The following is a 12,067-nucleotide window of genomic DNA, read 5'->3' as shown; positions in this document are numbered from 1 at the left end:
TTAATTCCATTTCTCATAAGGTTAACATGGGAAACTCTAGAGCCACTGGGGCGGAGCCCTTTTAAGAATTTCGAAACGGGAAATAGTTTACGTCCGATTCGCATACCTACAGAATTTACACACCAAATTTCATAACGATCGGTGAAGTCGTTCCGGAGGAGTTTGCAGACAAACACTGTGACACGAGAATTTTATATATTAGATGTGTCCGTTAGCGCGATAACTCGAGCAAAAATGATCCGATTTTGATGAAATTTGGTACAAACGTGTAAACCTACATTTATTCGAACGAGTTCGCGAACCAGCTTGATCGGACCATGGGAACGGGGGTTTATGGGGGCTTTTATAAACATAAAATTTTGCAATTTCTTTTCAAACAATTTTGTAGAGCTTAAGAAACAAATAATTTAGTATATTGAAGCGTTATAATGCGCCTAATGGTTACGGATAAAATTCCAAAAAAATGTAAATTTAAAATTCTCATGTTATTCTTATGGAGAATAAGTAAACTGTTGTAGTTTGCTTGTTTATTAACATATTTTGCCCAAATTTGGAAAATGTTTTTATTTCTTACTAACTATTAACATTTTACATAAAAAAACACTTTTACCCTCCCTGTTGCAGCAAACCTAAGTATGTGTTAAACTGATTCTATTTAAATAGGGAATAAATGTGATATTTTTAAGGAGACATTTTAGTGGAAATCCAATCAGGCAAATGGAAATTCGCTTAGTCTGCAGGTTTGCTGCAGCGGGGGGATTAATGATTTTTTTGATTCGTTGGATTCGTCTCGATTAACCTATAGGCATATTCAGTTTTGTACTTAACCTTAGGGCTTAGCCTCACTGGCCTGTAAAGTTTGTATGTTAAGCTTATGGAGCTATTGGAAGAATGAAAATAAACAAATAGTACCTGGGGACCGAGCATTGCTCGGGGAAAATCATTAGTTCACTCTGAAAGCAGTCTTAGTATTGGAGATACATAAATCCATTCCCAACCTCCACACGGCTCGCCTTTACTACGTCCTACACCATTTCCTACGTCATGGACCTGTTTCCCTCCATTCCTATAGCACTTTAGGATTGTAGATACCTTAATCTAATCGTTATTAACAGTTCCCACACTCTGGACAGCTCGCATTGACTACTTCCTTCACCACTTCCAACGTAGCGAACCTGTGTTCCTCCCTTCCCATAGCATTTCAGAATTGCAGACACCTTAATCTAATCGTCATAAACAGTTCCCACGCTCCATACTACTCGCCTTTACAACTTCCTTCACCACTTCCTACGTCGCAAACCTGTTTCCCTCCCTTCCCATTGCATTTAAAGATTGCAGATGCCTTATAATCTAATCGTCATAAACAGTTCCCACACTCCGGACTACTCGCCTTGACTACTTCCTTCACCACTTCCTAAGTCGCGGACCTTGTTTCCCTCCTTTCCCATAGCATTTTAGGATTGCAAATACCTTAATCTAATCGTCATAAACAGTTCCCACACTCTGGACAGCTCGCATTGACTACTTCCTTCACCACTTCCAACATAGCGGACCTGTTTTCCTCCCTTCCCATAGCATTTCAGAATTGCAGACACCTTAATCTAATCGTCATAAACAGTTCCCACACTCCGGACCACTCGCCTTGACTACTTCAATCACCACTTCCTACGTCGCGGACCTGTTTTCCTCCCTTTCCATAGCATTTTAGGATTGCAAATACCTTAATCTAATCATCAAAAACAGTTCCCACACTCCGGACAGCTCGCCTTGACTACTTCCTTCACCACTTCCTACGTCACGGACCTGTTTCCCTCTCTTCCCATAGCATTTTAGGTTTTCCCTTACCCTTATCTAATCGTCATAAAAAGTTCCCACATTACGGACAGCTCGCCTTGACTACTTCCTTCACCACTTCCTACGTCGCGGACCTGTTTTCCTTCCTTCCCATAGCATTTTAGGATTGCAGATACCTTAATCTAATCGTCATAAACAGTTCCCACACTCCGGACAGCTCGCCTTGACTACTTCCTTCACCACTTCCTACGTCGTGGACCTGTTTCCCTCCCTTCCCATAGCATTTTAGGATTGCCCATACCCTTATCTAATTGTCAAAAACAGTTCCCACACTCCGGACAGCTCGCCTTGACTACTTCCTTCACCACTTCCTACGTCGCAAACCTGTTTCCCTCCCTTCCCATTATATTTAAAGATTGCAGATACCATAATCTAATCGTCATAATCAGTTCCCACACTCCGGACTACTCGCCTTGACTACTTCCTTTACCACTTCCTACGTCGCGGACCTGTTTCCCTCCCTTCCCATAGCATTTTAAGATTGCAAATATCTTAATCTAATCGTCATAAACAGTTCCCACACTCCAGGCAGCTCACATTGACTACTTCCTTCAACAATTCCTACGTCGCGGACCTGTTTTCCTCCCTTCCCATAGCATTTCAGAACTGCAGACACCTTAATCTTATCGTCATAAACAGTTCCCACACTCCGGACTACTCGCCTTGACTACTTCCTTCACCACTTCCTACGTCGCGGACCTGTTTCCCTCCCTTCTAATAGCATTTTAGGATTGCAGATACCTTAATCTAATCGTCATAATCAGTTCCCACACTCCGGACTACTCGCCTTGACTACTTCCTTCACCACTTCCTACGTCGCGGACCTGTTTCCCTCCCTTCTAATAGCATTTTAGGATTGCCCATACCCTAATCTTATCGTCATAAACAGTCCCCACACTCCGGACCGCTCGCCTTTATTACTTCCTTATCACTTCCTACGTCACGGACCTGTTTCCCTCTATTCCCATAGCATTTTATGATTGCCTTTACTACTTCCTTCACCTCTCCCTACGTCGCGGACCTGTTTCCTTCCCTTCCCATAGCAATTTAGGATTGCAGATACCATAATCTAATCGTCATAAACAGATCCCAGACTTCGCACTGCTACCCTTGACTACAATAATATCGAGTAATCTTCAGTATAATCTTTGCTAAATATTAATAAGGGATTATTTTCCTTTTGTACTGTATTTATAATTTGCTAGTATACTGTGGGTAGTTGGCTTATTACGAACACGGGTCTGACTTAGGGGAGGTACAAATGAGGCATTTAGTTCAAAATTCCTCCGTGAACAGCGCTGTAGTAGAGAGCACTTTGGCAATAAAGGTTTACTAATCTCAAAAATAGTTCTGTTCATAAAATAAAATTATAAATGCCTCAAATTCAATTTTACTATTTTTTAATTATAAAATTAAACTATCATAACCTAACCGAACTAACCAAACTTGCTGATAAAGAAATAATATAACAACAGTTTAGTAATCGGAAAAATAATTCTGTTTATTAAATAAAACTAGAAATTGCTCAATTAAAATTTTATAATGACTTAATAATAAAATTAAACTGTAATAACCAAACCAAACCAACCAAACTTGCTGATAATAAAAAAATCTTGGGCAAAATGTTAATGCTACCAGCGGGATTCGAACACGGGACCTACAGTATATCAGCTCGGCACGCTAACCATTAGACCACCGAGGCCGATGGCTACCAATTGTTTTGTTACGGTAATGGCGTTCCCTCAGCTAATAAGAAGCCCTCAGCTGTCATCGTAGCCTCTTCTATACCTCCCCTGAGTAAATAAATACCTACGAACACATGCCACAACTTCAAGTCTTTTGTTTACTTTTTCCTTGTTATTTAATTCAGCCAACATGGTTACCTAGCAACCCATAAGACTAATGTTAAAAAAATGTGATTTTCAGTTTCATTTTTCTACGTAATTAGATTTTTGTTGGCAGTTCTAACTGCAGTAAACTCGTTTTTAGGCCAGAAATAAACTATTTACAACTTTTGAAGAAAATCGTCGGAGCCGTATTCGAGATCTTTTTTGCAAGCAAGCAAGCAAGCATACATACATACATACAAGCAAACATTGCTCGTATTAGAGTATAGGATATTAATTTGTAAATACTTTAATTTCACAGTTCAAAGAGAAGAGGTTAAGAGGTACCGGTTTGCTCCCAAAATCCTTAAGTTTTATGATTATGAGAATACAGTAGTTTTATTGATATATTTTTATGGAAAAAGAAGGACAATGTATGAATGTTTTGTAATTATTTTGTTACTGGTAGCTATTTGTTAACAAATTTGAACTGATTAACATGTCCACTTTCACGTCATGTTTGGATAAAAAAATAACTAGATGGTTGGTTTTAAAACTAAATAAAAAAATTAAACATTTAGGTGACTATTTACCCTATTATTTCTTTTAATTCAACTTACAAACTAAATTCAAATTATACTACCATTGTTTTGTACAGGTAGGTACAACTTATGTTTTACTCTATAATTTACTTAGAATACTAAAAATAATTGAAGTCTACTCTTTGTATGCTCTTGTAAAATCTAAAGCCTCTTTTGAGCTGTATTTCATGAGTGGTTCGATTGAGTGCAGTGATGGAAAATTTTTAATTTCACATAACTTGCATTTCTAATTACCGTAACTTTTTAACATTTAGAGAAACGGGGTTGTTGTGCTTTTTTACAACACTACTTTGATTTTACTATTGAAAATATCACAAAACTAAGATGTACGCAATTCACTTTTGCTTTTAAAATCAATCTTATGAATATAATAAATGTGAAAGTTTGTATGTTTTCCTAAAGTTACCTAACAATGTACATGTTCTCTCACTGATTTGAGAAAGCAAAGTGGCCAATTCACTCATCACTGTTGTACTGTTGTATCATTAAATGTAATATTAAAAGTTCACTTCTGTGTAAAAATATTTCACGTTTCTTTACCAATTCATTTGTTTTATGGTAACTGTAGGAAAAATATAATGTGCAACTCGAGTGCAAAGTGCAACTGCCTCACTCGAGAAACCATTCCTCACTCGCCTACGGCTCGTGAGTAATTTCACTCGAGCGAGTCAATTGCTCCCTTTGCTCACTAGTTGCACAAATAAATTGTTTGTTTGTTTGTTTGTTTGAAGTTCAATCACGCAATTAATACTGGACGGATTGGGCTGAAATTTGGCATGATGATAGCTCACATTCCCGATTAACATATAAGCATATTCTTATCTCAAAAATCCTTTCGGGCTCCGCCCCAGTGGCTTATGTGGTGCCACATGTTAACCCTATAAGTATTCACATATTTAAAGGGAAGTAAATAATTTAGTCAGCTGTTTCAACTAAAAGGTTGGTTCTATGATATGAAAAAAACATTAAAAAGTTATAAGATTAACCAACAGGGTGCAGCACTATTATTATTTTTTTATTTACGACAACAGCTGATTTGAACTAAGCAACGACAAAAAACTGTGATACGCAATGAGAATGTCAAAGTAGGATTGTTTACAGTTATGTTTATGTTTTAATTTCATGAATCATTTGTGATATTTTGCGAATTTTTGATAATTTATTTGTGTCTATTGTTTAAGTGAAGTGGTAGAACATTATGGCTATGGTAAATGTGTAATATAAAATGGTAGATGTGTATACTGTAAATTTAAAGGACTAAATTTTATCAAACTGTGTCCTCCCCCATTGCAAATGCAAAGCTTGAGTAGGCCTATAACTGCAATAAGCATTTAATACATATATCAACAATAGTAACCCCGTACGAAGGACGGGTACTCTGCTAGTTAAATATATGTAAGTATATTCCTTCACTTAATTGTTAACGTGTAAATTAATGTAAATACAATAATATAAGGAGCGAGTAAAAATAGGAACTGGTATGTATTATATGTTGATTTCTTATTATACTTTAATTTTTATTACTTATTATTACTTAATATTCTTACTAATATAATTTGTGTTGTATTATACAAATTGATCAAGTTTGTGACCTTATTTGCGATGATAGGGGTTGGCTTTCTTACAAAATGTAATACAAGTTTATCAATATTTTATTTTGCTAACTGAGATATTTACATAATCTGCTGCAGGTAATGATTCCTGACAAAGTTCAGTAGGTAGGGTAAACATAGTCAATCTTTTTTATGCTAAATCATTATAAATTGTTTTTTGCTTTAATACAGTAGGCTACCTATGTTGCACATTTCTTTTTTACCCAACAACTTTCAATATGTATTTTTTTAATCTTAGTAAATTTGTAAGTAATCGTATCCTTTGAAAATTAAATAGTATGTTACAGTATTTTCATACATGCATCAGCGCCTCATATAATTTTTACTAGGAAGCCTTATAAGTCAGCCTAGCTTGAAAGAAAGATATTTTTTCAAACTAAGAGGTCCAATGAAATTTTGTTCCTGAAATCAAAGGTGGTATTGTAACTATTGGGTTACAAAAGCTATTTTATACACCAGATTTAAGCATCAATATTTTCTCTTCAGTGTCCTCTACGTTGCAAAGCAGGGTACAGCAGCTAGTTTAAGATAATGATTAATGTAAATTTATAAGTATTACTGTATCATCTATGCAGCTTGTATATATTATTTTAAGTATAACATGTTTTGTTTATGTAAAAATGTAACAATACCCGGCCTGTGATTTCAGAAAGATGAGAAGTTAGAGATAAACATGTTGCAAAATGGATGGGATTGGTGAGCATTTTAAAATGTCATACACACTGCATTTTGTGTTGATAATACTTTTTTTGTGCTTAAACATAGTGTGTTTTGTTTTTAAACGATAAACCTGGCCATCATTAGGCCCAATCGGTGAATGTATTCATATGTATAGATGGTAAGAATTACAATCACATATTATATCTATCAGTATAATTTTATATTCTAATCTTTTCTAAAGTAATTAATATTGTAGATGTCAATATTTATTCTAAGAAAACACTAAGAATGTAGCTTAAGCAATCATTGAAGTTTGACACAGAAGTTTCATGTTTGCCTTTGATTAAGGTTTTAACCACGTCTTCTCGCTTCAAAAACTAAATTCCATCCCATGGTAACTTTGATGTTGTCAAACATACTATTTTCAGTAGTTTTGAATTTGTATCAGTTAATGATTTGCTTGCCAATTGCCTTTGCATATGGTGAAATTATTGACTTTGGATATTGAATAAAACATCCTATCTATATGGACCATATGTAGCGAATATTTTATTCATATAGATCATTGTTAAATGAGCCACTTACAGTGTATATTGCTTTACAATTTAGATTTACTTTTTTAGTTTTCGATACTGTGTTATTCTATGTGACATGAAATATACATATGGTTAACAACAGGTCGTCCTTTAAATTCGGCATGGTGAGTGTATGGTACATAAGTCAGTTTTTAACATCAACTAGTTTTTAAATCTAAAACTGGCATCATCTTTAACATATGAATGAGATATACCTTTACTAATAGTCAAAGGGTGAAAATGTGTTATGTTTATAGGAGAAGGAGCTAAAAAATGACGATTGCCAACCTATTATGTAAAGATTAATGAGATACTAAATACAGTATACTAAATTACTAATGGGGTACCTATTTAAGTACGTTCAGACTAAAGAACTATATTTTGATAAATATATTTGGATTTTTCAAACAATACTGTAAAATAAACATTCTTCTCCATGTTGAGCCAGATTAAGAATGAAATGTGCATTCATTTCAAATAAGCCACTGTCAGAGTGTGCTATTATAACATAGGCGTACCTCTTTTGTTAAGACAATGTGTATTGTAAGCTATTTTCCTCGTCAGCCATCAGATAAGAAATAGTAGAACCTTAACTAAATCACCCTATACTCATTATACTATTTCCTTTATGTGTAAAAACATGCAGGTGGCCTTTACGCAATAAAATGGAGTTGTTGAGATGATGTCTATTTTGTACCATATTTTGCATCAAATCAATCATCAATGAATTGATAGCAATGAATAGCATTTTGACATTAGCACGTCCTGCGACTCGCAAACACAACTAAAGTATTAGAATTGGTACTATAATTTGTTTAAGTGGCCCATGTAAATGGTGTGTCTATCTGAGTAAACAAAACTCAGATATTTACTGAAACAAATGAACAAAACTAAAAGGGATCAAGTGTTTGATTATACTTTCAATGACATTTTATAAGTATCAAATTTACTAACGAATCTTGCTCCAGATAGGTATCTTTTAAATTGCCATGTTTCACTGAACACTTTAATTAAAACACAGTGACTTAATATCGTATTGTTCCAAGCTTCATTACAACCATATAACACAGTTAAGTGCTGTTAAAGCCTACGTTTACAGGGAGTGCTACAGCCCCGTTCTTGTCTGAACTGTAAGGTAACATTATATACGAACACTCTAAAAACCCCATTTTTATTAGTCACTGAAATTGAGAATGGTCGTATCCAGTACTTTTAATCTTGAATTGTCTCATTTATTTGTAGACTAGTGCTGCACCCTGTTGGTAAATCTTATAACATTTTAATGCTATTTAATATCATAGAACCGACTTGTGTAGTTGAAAAAGCTGACAAAATTATTTAATTTCTTTTAAATATGAATGCTAATAAGGTTAACATGGGCAACTCCAGAGCCACTGGGGTGTGTGAGCTATCACCGTACAAAATTTCAGCCCAATCTGACCAGTTGTTATTTCGTGATTGAACTTAAAACAAACAAACACACAAACTTTCACATTTATAATATTAGTAAGATAACATTTTATTCCCAATCCTTAGTACTTGTACCTGCTCTATTAAAGTAGTGTGCAAGTGACCAAATTGTTCTACAAGTTACCAAAATTATGGGTAAAATTCACCCAAAGTATGCACACAGCCCTTACCTACGTGAATTATTATTGGACAGGTTTTACAAATATATTGAAAAATGCTTTCTGAGTGGCTTAAAAATATACATTGAAAGTAAAAAGAATGATTTATTATTTAAATGATTTACTGTAGGAGTAGTAATCGTTCTAATTGTAACTTTCAGTGTTTCCTTAGGACCCTAGGCAATTTTAAGCCTATTTACCTACATTACTTTTTACTAAAAACATCGGTATGTGAGTAATAATTTATTTTTTCTACAGTCACCTGACAAAGTGGGCTTCCTTGCACTGATTATAGTACAGAATGTTGTTAACTGCTGCATTTACTTACTTTTGCCACACCCTTTTTGCTTTTGCCGCACTCTTTTATTTCTGCCGCACTCCAGTAGTCCAACCAAACAACACAAAACGAAGTGATTTTATTAGGCACGTTAATACGTGTACGATTGAAAATAAGTTGGCAACACTTAAAGATGCTACGACTACGATCAGCTGGTGCAGCGTCTCTCATTTCGTTCAACCAAAGACTAAGGAAACAAAAGTAGATGTTTGAATGTTAGTAGAGTAGTAATACTCTACTTGTTGTTACTAGATAATTAAATGATAATACATTGTATTGCACTACAAAAAACAACGGTTGATTAAACAACAACACCGAGGTGAAATATTTCCAAGCCTGGAATTAGGTTGAAACTTTCAAACTTGGAACTTTCTACTTAACTTTTGAAGACGCGCTGTAATACAGCTCAGACAATTTACACCCATTTTGGTTGCATATATAATAAACTAGCAGGATACCCGTCCTTCGTACGGGGTTTGCGTATAAGTATAAAATGCTTATTGCAGTTATACTCATGCTATGTGTTTGAAATGGAAGAGGACACAGTTTGATAAAATTGCTTCTTTAAATTTACAGTGTACTATAGTATGACACCCTGTTGGTAAATCTTATAACTTTTTAACCGACTTCCCCACTACCAACAAAAGGAGGAGGTTCTCAATTTGTCTGTGGCGATGTTTTTTTTTTCTATGTATGTTCACCAATTTCTCTGGGATTCTTTTACCGATCAGTGTGGTTCCACCACCTAAATAACCAGGAGAGTTTCTATTTGGTACCTTATATATTATGTTTAAGTATAATATTTGTTTCGGTGAAAGATTCTGAAAACCTTAAATATTCAAAATTTATTTTGTTTACATTTGTGCAGATTGTTTACATTTGTGCAGAGAAGGCAATAAATAATAATAACATTCCTACAGCTGTTGGTTGAAACCATTTAAATGAAGCTACAGACAATTCTTCATGAAACAGTTTCTTCATATTGATCAATAAACTATTTCTTGCCATGGAGCCTAAATGAATTACATTGGGAAAAATGCATTTTGTTTTGGTTACTATAAAAAATGTATTTTAACGTTTGACCTGATTTGTGTATACAGTAATTCTGTTTTTAGTATTGAATATTCTGAGTTACAAAAACATATATGTTTCAGTGAATAGCTGTATGATATTGGCAAATAAAGGTGTATTGTGAAAACCAAAGCATTCGTTAAACAGGTCTAAATATAAATTTAATGCAATTATTCCTTACACGACCTAAGAAGTGTGACAGTGCATAATCGTCAATTGTCTTAAAAGTGTTAAATATTTTAATTACTAAACATGCATTTGCAGATGTGAAATGTTTATTGATATTCTCTACCCAGTTACTATCATATCAATACTATTATGCCTGCTTCGGAAGGTCCTAGAGGAAGATGATTTGCAATTTTGACTAGGCTATATCTTGATCAAACAAAACCACCTACATGGCTTGCACCACTTTCAGCTGAACCAATCTTTCATATACATATTTCATTTGCAGATGTGGAATGTTTATTAATATTCTCTACACCCAGTTACTATAACATATCAATACTATTATGCCTGCTTCGGAAAGTCCTAGAGGAAGATGATTTGCAATTTCGACTAGGCTATATCTTAAGCAAACAAAACCCCCTACATGACTTACACCACTTTTAGCTGAACCAATCTGTCATATAATATTTTCCAAAGGTACTATACGTGTTAACGACCAATTTTCCACTTTTGAGAGATTTTTTAGTGTTGGTAGCTGAGGAATAACTTTCATATTGTTCAAAAGGCTTGAGACGTTACTGTATTTCTTTTTATAATGTAGAAGTACACCGATTGCAGGAAACGATTATGTCTGACATTTCAATGTATCTAGAAAAGACAATTAGTTTTTCACTAGGCCTAATGTAATGGACAACTCTTTCTTTCTTAAGGAATATCTAAAAATGTTTATTTTCATACCCATTGATTATGTAACCTGAACAGGTGACTCAAGCAGTTTTAAAATAATGATTGTTCTGTGGAACTTTTGATTGTGTCAAACAGTTTTGCTTATCAAAAATCCTCAAATAATTAATATATAAAAAATTATACAATCACTAAAAATCATGAAATAATTTATTTTTGTAAAAAAATACAACCGACTTCAAACGCTCTAAAAAGAATGAAATAATTTCAATAAAATCAACTTTTGTATTAGGCAAGCTCACGTATTTTAAGTCGGAGCGGCTCCATGATGATTTTTGATACAAAATTGAAAGAGGGTGTCCATATTGCTGGTGACTATCTATAACTAAAGGTGTTAATCTGCATGTCTTTTTCATAGTTATGCGTTAAGAGTTATTTTATTACCGTAATCAGAGATCGGCATTATAGTGGTATTACCGAGTATCTTTAAAAAGATTATAACGCATTTAAATGTTTCTAACTTGGAAAAGTAACGTTTTAATACTAAACTAGCTTCTTTTCCCTATCATAATATTAAACTAAATTATTTTCCTATTCATATAGAACATTTGTGTGTGTTATTTTCATAATGCATTTATTCTGAAGTAAACATAAAATACAAGAAAATATTTCCTTTAATATATAAACAAAACAGTTCAGTATGTTTTTTATATATTTATGTTATCCAGCTACAATTTATTGATTTTCAAAATACACACACAATATTTAATTTCAATCATATTTGCAGTTTGAGCCGCGCCGACTTGAAATACGTGAGCTTGCCTAATACAAAAGTTTACTTTATTGAAATTATTTCATTCTTTTTAGAGCGTTTGAAGTTGGTTGTATTTTTTTACAAAAATAAATTATTAATGCTTTTGTATATCATAGAACCAACTTTTTTAGTTGAAACAGCTGACTAAATTAGTTAATTCCCTTTAAATATGAATACTCATAAGGTTAACATACAGAGCCACTGGGGCGGAGCCCGGAAGGATTTTTAAGATAAG

This window comes from Macrosteles quadrilineatus, unplaced genomic scaffold, assembly GCF_028750875.1.
Source record: "Macrosteles quadrilineatus isolate MER2022 unplaced genomic scaffold, UCM_ALF_1.0 Scaffold_9__3_contigs__length_116548681, whole genome shotgun sequence".
Lineage (NCBI taxonomy): Eukaryota > Metazoa > Arthropoda > Insecta > Hemiptera > Cicadellidae > Macrosteles > Macrosteles quadrilineatus.
Note: the sequence above shows the minus strand (reverse complement) of the source record.